Source organism: Eriocheir sinensis, unplaced genomic scaffold, assembly GCF_024679095.1.
Source record: "Eriocheir sinensis breed Jianghai 21 unplaced genomic scaffold, ASM2467909v1 Scaffold591, whole genome shotgun sequence".
In the NCBI taxonomy this organism is placed as follows: Eukaryota; Metazoa; Arthropoda; class Malacostraca; order Decapoda; family Varunidae; genus Eriocheir; species Eriocheir sinensis.
The window spans coordinates 266,217-277,500 of NW_026111933.1; the positions used below are offsets into that span (position 1 = coordinate 266,217).

The following is an 11,284-nucleotide window of genomic DNA, read 5'->3' on the forward strand; positions in this document are numbered from 1 at the left end:
TTGTCGATCTTATGAAACCCTCTTTGAAGACGAGGAAAATATAAAAAAATCTACTCGTAAGTTTTGGAAATCTTTCTTAAAAATAAACCAACTTTCTTCGCCTTAGATTGTGACGTTTTGAGTTTGCTGGTCCCCTCGTTTTCCTCTTTGTGACTGCGTGTCCAATATATGTCTTTTAGTATAATTTATTTGCTTAAAGAACACGTTGAAAAGTCTGATGCTCCTCCACTTCTCAACAGAAGGAAAGACGAGTGTGTGTGTGTGTGTGTGTGTGTGTGTGTGTGTGTGTGTGTGTGTGTGTGTGTGTGTGTGTGTGTGTGTGTGTGTCAATGGCCATTTCCTACTAGCAACAGCCTCTCTCACGTACACTTTGTTACCGTCAAAAGGTTAATGGCCGCCGGCTTGAAGCATGGGCGAGGGAGGGGCGTGAATTATGTCTATTTAAAAGTCGAGAGTTTCCGCCGCTTTCATTACGGCAATGAGGGATGTAGTAAAGGGGAGAGAAGGGGAGTGTGATGGGGGAAGGAGAGGGGCGAGAGAGTTATGGTAGGGGTGATATGGGAGCGTTGCTGGGATAGGTATGGTGTAAATAGTGCTAAGTGGGGATGGCAGACGGGCTGGGTGAGTGTTGGCCTCGTGGGAAATTAAAGCACAGGGTTTGATACAGGGGGGGGATGGGGTAATGTGTGAAGTGTGTTGCTGCCCTTTTTATTGCAACAAGACGGAAGAGGAAGAGGGAAGGAAGGTGGTGGTGGAAGAGGAGGAAACTTGGATATGAAAACTTAGAAGAGCAGCCCTATCCACCAGTCCCATTACCAATCCTTCCCCTATCCACCAGTCCCATTACCAATCCTTCCCCTATCCACCAGTCCCATTACCAATCCTTCCCCTTTCCACCAGTCCCATTACCAATCCTTCCCCTATCCATCAGTCCCATTACCAACCCTTCCCCTATCCACCAGTCCCATTACCAATCCTTCCCCTATCCATCAGTCCCATTACCAATCCTTCCCCTATCCACCAGTTCCATTACCAATCCTTCCCCTATCCATCAGTCCCATTACCAATCCTTCCCCTGTCCATCAGTCCCATTACCAATCCTTCCCCTATCCATCAGTCCCATTACCAACCCTTCCCCTATCCACCAGTCCCATTACCAATCCTTCTCCTATCCACCAGTCCCATTACCAATCCTTCCCCTATCCACCAGTCCCATAACGAACCCTTCCCCTCTCCACCATTCCCATTACCATTCCTTCCCCTATCCTCCAGTCCCATTACCAACCCGTCCCCTATCCACCAGTCCCATTACCAACCCTTCCCCTATCCACCAGTCCCATTCGCAACCCGTCCCCTATCCACCAGTCCCATTACCAACCCTTCCCTTCTCCACCAGTCCCATTACCAACCCTTCCCCTCTCTACCAGTCCCATTACCAACCCTTCCCCTCTCTACCAGTCCCATTACTAACCCTTCCCCTCTTCACCAGTACCATTACCAATCCTTCCACTATCCACCTGTCCCATGACTAACCCTTCCCCTATCCACCAGTCCCATTACCAATCCTTTCCCTATCCACCAGTCCCATTACCAACCCTTCCCCTATCCACCAGTCCCATTACCAACCCTTCCTCTATCCACCAGTCCCATTACCAACCCTTCCACTCTCCACCAGTCCCATTACCAACCGTTCCCCTATCCACCAGTCCCATTACCAATCCTTCCCCTATCCACCAGTCCCATTACCAATCCTTCCCCTGTCCACCAGTCCCATTACCAACCCTTCCCCTCTCCACCAGTCCCATTACCAATCCTTCCCCTCTTCACCAGTCCCATTACCAACCCTTTCCCTCTCCACCAGTCCCATTATCAATCCTTCTCCCATCCACCAGTCCCATTACCAATCCTTCCCCTATCCACCAATCCCATTACCAACCCTTCCCCTATCCACCAGTCCCATTACTAACCCTTCCCCTATCCACCAGTCCCATTATCAATCCTTCACCTATCCAACAGTCCCATTACCAACCCTTCCCCTCTCCACCAGTCCCATTACCAATCCTACCCCTATCCACCAATCCCTAGCTGTTTCCTTTGTTGTAAAAAAAAGTCTCATTACCAACCATTCCCCTATCCACCAGTCTCATTACCAACCCTTCCCCTATCCACCAGTCCCATTACCAATCATTCCCCTATCCACTAGTCCCATTACCAACCCGTCCCCTTTCCACCAGTCCCATTACTAACCCTTTCCCTATCCACCAGTCCCATTACCAATCCTTCCTCTATCACCAGTACCAATCTTTCCCTATCCACCAGTCCCATTACCAACCCTTCCCCTCTCCACCAGTCCCATTACCAATCCTTCCCCTATCCACCAGTCCCATTACCAACCCTTCCCCTATTCACCAGTCCCATTACCAAGCCTTCCCCTATCCACCAGTCCCATTACCAATCCTTCCCCTATCCACCAGTCCCATTACCAATCCTTCCCCTATTCACCAGTCCCATTATCAACCCTTCCCTCTCCACCAGTCCCATTATTCCCTATCCACCAGTCCCATTCCCTATCCACCAGTCCATTTACCAACCCTTCCCCTATCCCCTAGTCCCATTACCAATCCTTCCCCTATCCACTAGTCCCATTACCAACCCTTCCCCTATTCACCAGTCCCATTACCAATCCTTCCCCTATCCACCAGTCCCATTACCAACCCTTCCCCTATAGACCAGTCCCATTTCCAATCCTTCCCCTATCCACCAGTCCCATTACCAACCCTTCCCCTCTCCACTAGTCCCATTACCAATCCTTCCCCTATCCACCAGTCCTATTACCAACCCTTCCCCTGTCCACCAGTCCCATTACCAACCCTTCCCCTCTCCACCAGCCCCATTATCAACCCTTCCCCTATCCACCAGTCCCTTTACCAACCCTTCCCCTCTTCACCAGTCCCATTACCAACCCTTCCCCTATCCACCAGCCCCATTATCAACCCTTCCCCTATCCACCAGTCCCTTTACCAACCCTTCCCCTCTCCACCAGTCCCATTACCAACCCTTCCCCTATCCACCAGTCCCTTTACCAACCCTTCCCCTCTCCACCAGTCCCATTACCAACCCTTCCCCTATCCACCAGCCCCATTATCAACCCTTCCCCTATCCACCAGTCCCATTACCAACCCTTCCCCTATCCACCAGTCCCATTACCAACCCTTCACCTATCCACCAGACCCATTAACAACCCTTCCCTATCCACCAGTCCCATTACCAACCCTTCCCCTATCCACCAGTCCAATTACCAACCCTTCCCCTATCCACCAGTCCCATTACCAACCCTTCCCCTATCCACCAGTCCCATTACCAACCCTTCCCCTCTCCACTAGTCCCATTACCAATCCTTCCCCTATCCACCAGTCCTATTACCAACCCTTCCCCTGTCCACCAGTCCCATTACCAACCCTTCCCCTCTCCACCAGCCCCATTATCAACCCTTCCCCTATCCACCAGTCCCATTACCAACCCTTCCCCTCTCCACCAGTCCCATTACCAACCCTTCCCCTATCCACCAGTCCCTTTACCAACCCTTCCCCTATCCACCAGTCCCATTACCAACCCTTCCCCTATCAACCAGTCCCATTACCAACCCTTCCCCTATCCACCAGTCCCTTTACCAACCCTTCCCCTCTCCACCAGTCCCATTACCAACCCTTCCCCTATCCACCAGTCTCATTACCAACCCTTCCCCTATCTACCAGTCCCTTTACCAACCCTTCCCCTATCTACCAGTCCCTTTACCAACCCTTCCCCTCTCCACCAGCTTATGTTCTTCAGGGCATTGAAAAATAGACTTCGGGGCTGGGATCGATGTCATGTTCTCTTTTGTGAACACGGTACTAAAGGTTGAATTTAGGACCGACGCCATGCCTTTATCATCATTAATCTTATCGCTTTTTACTAATAGTGGGCCGATATTATTTTTAAGTTTTTTTGCTTATGTAGCTGAAAAAAATAATCTGGGATTTTTTTTCGCATCAAGTGATATTTTCATCTCATATTCTCGTTTCTGTTTTCTGATTTACCTTTCGCACTTTCTCACTTGATATTGATATAATTAGTGTGACCCTGTGAAGTGTGTGACAGTTTATATTTCTTATACAGTTTTCTTTTTACGACGATGATTTTCTGCAGGTAATTAGTCATCCACAACGGCTTTTGGTTATCTGTCCTTCGTGGCTTGAGTGGGGTGAGTTTATTTACGCTCGCTGTGTTTTGTGCAGTAAACCGATTATACATTTCTTGAACGCTGACGTTATTGAGCAAATGATTCCAATTTACTGAAGCCAATTCTCTTTTTAGGTCCTCCTCCTCTTCCTCCGAGATTGCCGTGAATAATATTGGTAAGAATACTTTTCATGCAGACTTGAGAGAGAGAGAGAGAGAGAGAGAGAGAGAGAGAGAGAGAGAGAGAGAGAGAGAGAGAGAGAGAGAGAGAGAGAGAGAGAGAGAGAGAGAGAGAGAGAGAGAGAGAGAGCTAATCAAACGACCAGGTGAACACGGTAAAGAGAGATGATTAGCAATATTTACCTGCGTAGAGGTTAGTATCAAAGACTCACTCATGTGCGAAACTTTGTCAAGGGAAGGAGGGGAGGGGCTAGGGGGCGGGGGAGGTGCGGCTCAAGGTGGGGTGGGGTTGTGTGGGTAATAAGGTAGAGCAAGGTATAGTCACCACCATTAATATTGTGAAAGCTACCTAAGAGAGAATGAACGGAAACCAGTGGGGACAAACCCTGCTAATTGTAAGGTCCACATTCTCAAACATTTCGGGGATTACACACACACACACACACACACACACACACACACACACACACATTTGTTAAGGTTTTCATCGAGGCTGTGTTAGTATATCCATGGGTAGTTTTATGAGCCTAGTGATAGTTTGACAAGGATTCTACACTATGAATGAGAAGAAGAAAAAAAACAGTCATGAGAACCCGACTATTATCTTGTGTGGCTTTTGGAAATGTTTCTTGTGAGTGAGGGCCCAAAGCGTCTGAGCATACGGCCCCTAAACACCCACATTTGTAAACCCGGTAGCAGCGACTGATCAAATTTGCAGGTTTACCGTGTAGCAGCGACGGGCCAAATTTGTGGGTTTACCGTGTAGCAGCGACGGATCAAATTTGTGGGTTTACCGTGTAGCAGCGACGGATCAAATTTGTGGGTTTACCGTGTAGCAGCGACGGGCCAAATTTGTGGGTTTACCGTGTAGCAGCGACGGGCCAAATTTGTGGGTTTACCGTGTAGCAGCGACGGGCCAAATTTGTGGGTTTACCGTGTAGCAGCGACGGGCCAAATTTGTGGGTTTACCGTGTAGCAGCGACGGATCAAATTTGTAGGTTTACCGTGTAGCAGCGACGGATCAAATTTGTAGGTTTACCGTGTAGCAGCGACGGGCCAAATTTGTGGGTTTACCGTGTAGCAGCGACGGGCCAAATTTGTGGGTTTACCGTGTAGCAGCGACGGGCCAAATTTGTGGGTTTACCGTGTAGCAGCGACGGGCCAAATTTGTGGGTTTACCGTGTAGCAGCGACGGATCAAATTTGTGGGTTTACCATGTAGCAGCGACGGGCTAAATTTGTGGGTTTACCGTGTAGCAGCGACGGATCAAATTTGTGGGTTTACCGTGTAGCAGCGACGGGCCAAATTTGTGGGTTTACCGTGTAGCAGCGACGGGCCAAATTTGTGGGTTTACCGTGTAGCAGCGACGGGCCAAATTTGTGGGTTTACCGTGTAGCAGCGACGGGCCAAATTTGTAGGTTTACCGTGTAGCAGCGACGGATCAAATTTGTAGGTTTACCGTGTAGCAGCGACGGGCCAAATTTGTAGGTTTACCGTGTAGCATCGACGGGCCAAATTTGTGCCATGATATAAACCCCCCAAAATAGATGATACATAAACTGATCACAAATGGTTTGATATATATTATGAAATGGTTTGTGTGAGAGATGATTTTTTCTCATTTTTCTCGCTTAGAGGGAACTTTGAGGAACATGATCCTTGCAGCTACCGGGTTAAGGCTTTCGTAGAGGTTGTGTTAGTATTTCCAAGAGTAGTTTTATGAGCCTAGTGATAGTTTGACAAGGCGTCTGTACCATGAATGTCAAAAAACACTCATGAGGACCCGACGTATCTCCTTTGTGGCCTTTGAATTATGTGTTGTGAGAGCCGAAAGCGTCTGAGAACACGAACCTTACACTCACATTTGTTAAGGTTTTCGTAGAGGCTGGGGGTAGTTTCTTGGGCCTTGTGAAAGTCTGACAAAGCCTCTGTACCATGAATGTCAAAAAGTACTCATGAGAACCCGACTAATCTCCTTTGTGGTGTTTGGAAATATTTGTTGTGAGAGGTAAGTGCGTTTAACCCGGTAGCTGCGGGGATCGTGTTTCTTAAAGGCCCCTCTAAGCGAATTAATGAGAAAAAATCATCACTCACGCAAACCATTTCATAATATATATCAACGCATTTGTGATCAGTTAATGCATCATCTATTTAGGGGGGTTTATGTCATGCCAAAAATTTGGCCCGTCGCTGGTACACGGTAAAAACACAAATTTGGCCCGTCGCTGGTACACGGTAAAAACACAAATTTGGCCCGTCGCTGGTACACGGTAAAAACACAAATTTGGTCCGTCGCTGGTACACGGTAAAAACACAAATTTGGCCCGTCGCTGGTACACGGTAAAACACAAATTTGGCCGTCGCTGGTACACGGTAAAAACACAAATTTTGCCCGTCGCTGGTACACGGTAAAAACACAAATTTGGCCCGTCGCTGGTACACGGTAGAGACACAAATTTGGCCCGTCGCTGGTACACGGTAGAGACACAAATTTGGCCCGTCTCTGGTACACGGTAGAGACACAAATTTGGCCCGTCTCTGGTATACGGTATACACAAAAATTTGGCCCGTCGCTGGTACACGGTATACACACAAATTTGGCCCGTCGCTGGTACACGGTAAAAACACAAATTTGGCCCGTCGCTGGTACACGGTAAAAACACAAATTTGGTCCGTCGCTGGTACACGGTAAAAACACAAATTTGGCCCGTCGCTGGTACACGGTAAAAACACAAATTTGGCCCGTCGCTTGTACACGGTAAAGACACAAATTTGGCCCGTCGCTGGTACACGGTAAAGACACAAATTTGGCCCGTCGCTGGTACACGGTAAAGACACAAATTTGGCCCGTCGCTGGTACACGGTAAAGACACAAATTTGGCCCGTCGCTGGTACACGGTAGAGACACAAATTTGGCCCATCGCTGGTACACGGTAAAGACACAAATTTGGCCCGTCGCTGGTACACGGTAGAGACACAAATTTGGCCCGTCGCTGGTACACGGTAAAAACACAAATTTGGCCCGTCGCTGGTACACGGTAGAGACACAAATTTGGCCCGTCGCTGGTACACGGTAGAGACACAAATTTGGCCCGTCGCTGGTACACGGTAGAGACACAAATTTGGCCCGTCGCTGCTACCGGGTTAAGAGTACGGGTCTATGGGCCGTATTGCTAAACATTTCGCCGTCCAATTACATATATTTGACAAGGCTTTCGTAGGAGTTTTGAGGATTTCCAGCGGTAGTTTTATGACCCTGGTGGTAGTTTCGCCCTTCTTCTGTACCGTGAACCTAAAGAAACACTCATTAGAACCCAATTGATCCCCTCTTTGACCTTTAGAAACACTGATGTGAGAAGCGAAAGTGTTTATAATACCGACCTAAGTGTCATGTGTTTTAGTCAGTTTTCATATTGCTTCATATTCTGGGGTATAGAGTATTCTTTCTTGGCTAACTCTACAGGGGGTTAATTATTAGGTAGGATATTGAGGGTGATTCTTCCCTTCTTATCTCTCTCTTTACCCTTCGTTCCATTTTCACCTCCATACCGCGTCTTATCTCTTTATCCTTGTAGCTCTTTTTAGTATCATGTCTCACCTTTTTACCCATATCACACTTTCTCAATTCTTCTTTTTCAGTTTCTCCCATTCTTGCGCCCAGTCACTCACGAAGCCATTCTTTCATCTTTTCTTATCCTCTTTAGTTTTCCCTCTAACATTCCATCCATACATTCTAACCTTTCAGCGTTCAAGAAATGTATAATCGGTTTACTGCACAAATCACAGCGAGCGTAAATAAATTCATCCCACTCAAGCCACGAAGGACAGATATTTAAAAGCCGTTGTGGATGACTAATTACCTGCAGAAAATCACATCACTACGTCCTCATCCTTCTCCTCTCCCCAACACCTTTCTTTATCCCCTCATTCTCACAGTTATCCACATTTCCTCTCCCCTTACCTGTTACCACCTTCACCCTCACCTTTGAACACCCTCACTCACCCTCACTAATCCCTTCCTCAACACTTTTAGTTTTATTACACATCTTTCACCCTTACGTCATCACCCCATCTCCCTCATCACCCATTTGCTCAAGTAACCCTTTCTTAACACTTTCACTCTTATCACACATCTTTTAACCTTCACCCTTGCATTCCCATTCTTACATCTTCACCCTTTACCGACATCACCATCCTCACCCTTTTACATCCTTACCCTGTCGCTCAAAATACCCTTCCTCATCACTCGCTCTTATTATACATCTTTTATCTCTCACCCTTGCATTCTCACCCTTACATACTCGTCCTCTTATCTTTGTCTCTCTCCACTCTTTGGCCCTCACCCTTAATTCTCTCAAAACACCCTTACTCAACACTCAATCTTATCACAATCTCCCACCTTTACAACTTCACCCTTTGCCCCCCCCACCACCTTGTTCGCCCTAGAGCTTCCACCTGCCCTCATTAGAAGCTCAATAGTTTCGCGTCAGGAGGATCAGCGTGGGGGGCTTAACATGGCAGGCGGAGCGTGATGACCAGCTAATAAGTAGGTTCCAGGTACACAGACAGGTATAGCGCACATGTAAAATCCACACAGGTGTTCATTGTGTGGTGTTCGGTGTTGAGCGGTTTCGTATTGGAGAAAACAGAAAAATGGAACAAGCACTGGAAGGAGTATTTTATCGTATTCTTCCAGACGAAATATTGATAGTAGAAGTAACAGCAGCAGTAGTTATAGTAGTAGAAGTAGTAGTAGTAGTAGTAGGGGAAGGTGGGGTAAGATGGACCTTCCCCCCTCCTCTAATCACACGCAGAAAGGGTGCGGTTCAATTATTGGTTGCTAGATGTCCTTCATGTCACCAAACAGTGACGTTATTGCCGGCGGGCCGGTCGCAGCCGCGCTCAAGTGCTTTCAAGAAAGCAGGCTGTCGTTTTGAGCGCTGATGTTATACGCACAAGGTAAGAAACGGGATTTTTTGTAATGACATTTTAGTTATAATGACTTACTGTTCACGTTAAATATGCTCATGTACGTATGTGCATGTGCATAATTGGTATGTGCCATAAATTGAAATACAAAACTTGTGCTTATGTTTTGGTGAACCTTTTGAAACTGAATTTTCATTTGTGGGGTAAGATGGAACTTAAGGGGTTCCGTCTTGCTGCTCACACTAAATATTTCACAAACCCTCAATATTTTATTCTCTTTTTGACCCCTGGAATACGTGCGAGTCAGTAGCAGAGGGGAATGGAATGATGCAGCCATGTAAGGTGCAATAGCAGCAGTTAGAGCAAAAAAGATGTGCTTATAAAAATCTCAAAATAATCCAACGTGCCCAAGACTACACTCGGTTGCTGTGTCAGAGACAAGAATATGATGGTAACTGAGTCAACAGAGGTAAGACACTACCTAGCACATGCCAAACAAAATTCAGGATCTTGTCTTGCCTTTCCTGAAAGTCTGTCCTTTTTAATGAATTATGTATCAGTACCTGTAATTCTGTCTCAAAATCTTGTTATGTATTGCCCTAACATATTTAACATTCTTTCTTATTATCTTTTACATCTAACTAATTGTGTCTGACCCATTTTCCAGATGCTTGACATTATTGGGACAGTATTCAGTGCTGCACAAGAAGCACAGTTAGTAACTCACATTTTGTTAATGGAAGTTCGATTGTTTGGACTGACTCATAAGCACAGGACTGTACAGGGGTAGAGGGTGATGAGGATGAGGTTTTTTGGTAGAGTTGTTCCAGTAAGGCTCTCTTTCTTCATGTTCAAGCTGCGATGAAGCCCAGGGGTCCATCCTACCCCGCGATAATGTTTCGGGTGCAATAAAATTATTGATTTTGTAAAATCTCGTGTTTCAATCTTTTACTCGTAAAACCGTGACCGAGGCGTGGACTTTATATATATCACCCCAAAGAACCTCCCTAACCCATAAAACACCACCAAACTATAATGTGGTTTCTAAACAAATATTTGTGTTCAGTTGTTCGTAGTAGTAATAGTAGTAGTAGTAGTAGTAGTAGTAGTAGTAGTAGTAGTAGTAGTAGTAGTAGTAGTGGTAGTAGCTGTGGCAGGTATGAGTAACTTTGAGATTGCATAACAAAGTAAATGATACTTTTCAAATTGATATTATTTGCTTGTTTATTTGTTTATTCATTCTTTCACTTATTCATCACGTTTTGTTGCCACAGACTTAAGGATAAAGAAACGGGAGATCAGGAACGCCACAGAAGCAACACTCGTCACTTCACGCCTCAAAGATTTCACCCACACCATTCATCTTGCATTACTATCGACAAGGAAGTCTCTCTCTCTCTCTCTCTCTCTCTCTCTCTCTCTCTCTCTCTCTCTCATCTTTATCATCATCATCATCATCATCTTCTTTTTCTTCTTCTTCTTCTTTTTCTTCTTCTTCTTCTTCTTCTTCTTCATCTTCTTTTTATTATTATAATAATTATTGTTATTATTATTATTATTATTATTATTATTATTATTATTATTATTATTATTATTAAATATTTGTGAACTATATCCCTGTTCTTTCCGTTTGTCTCTCCCTTCTTCTACCCCGTCTAATTACTTTCACATCATCAATCTTTCCCATGGTCTCTTCTTTCTCCTACTTGTCTTTGCCTGTCAATCTTTCTCCCCTCTTTCTTTATTACCATTTTCATCGTTGCCTTAATTCATCCTTTCCTACTTTCTTCCTCCAGCCACCCCTCCCGTTGCTCTCCGTCTTTCTTTTACTCATTCATACCTTTCTCTGGTGTTCTTTCTTCTTCCCTCGATCATTCAATCCTTTCCTTCCACTGTCCATTTCAATCATTTCATCGCTTCCTTTCTTATACAGTTCGTCCATTTCTTCTTCCTT

General features: G+C 45.8%; 1 long non-coding RNA gene across 1 annotated transcript in view; it reads left to right on the forward strand.

Moving 5' to 3' along the window:
* LOC126993248 (uncharacterized) overlaps positions 1-10,710 on the forward strand; it is a 36,844-nt gene extending 26,134 nt beyond the window's left edge. Inside the window, exon 4 of the long non-coding RNA XR_007747544.1 lies at positions 10,605-10,710. This is a non-coding gene — a long non-coding RNA (uncharacterized LOC126993248). The remainder of the gene's footprint in view (positions 1-10,604) is intronic.
* The last annotated feature ends 574 nt before the right edge of the window (positions 10,711-11,284 follow it).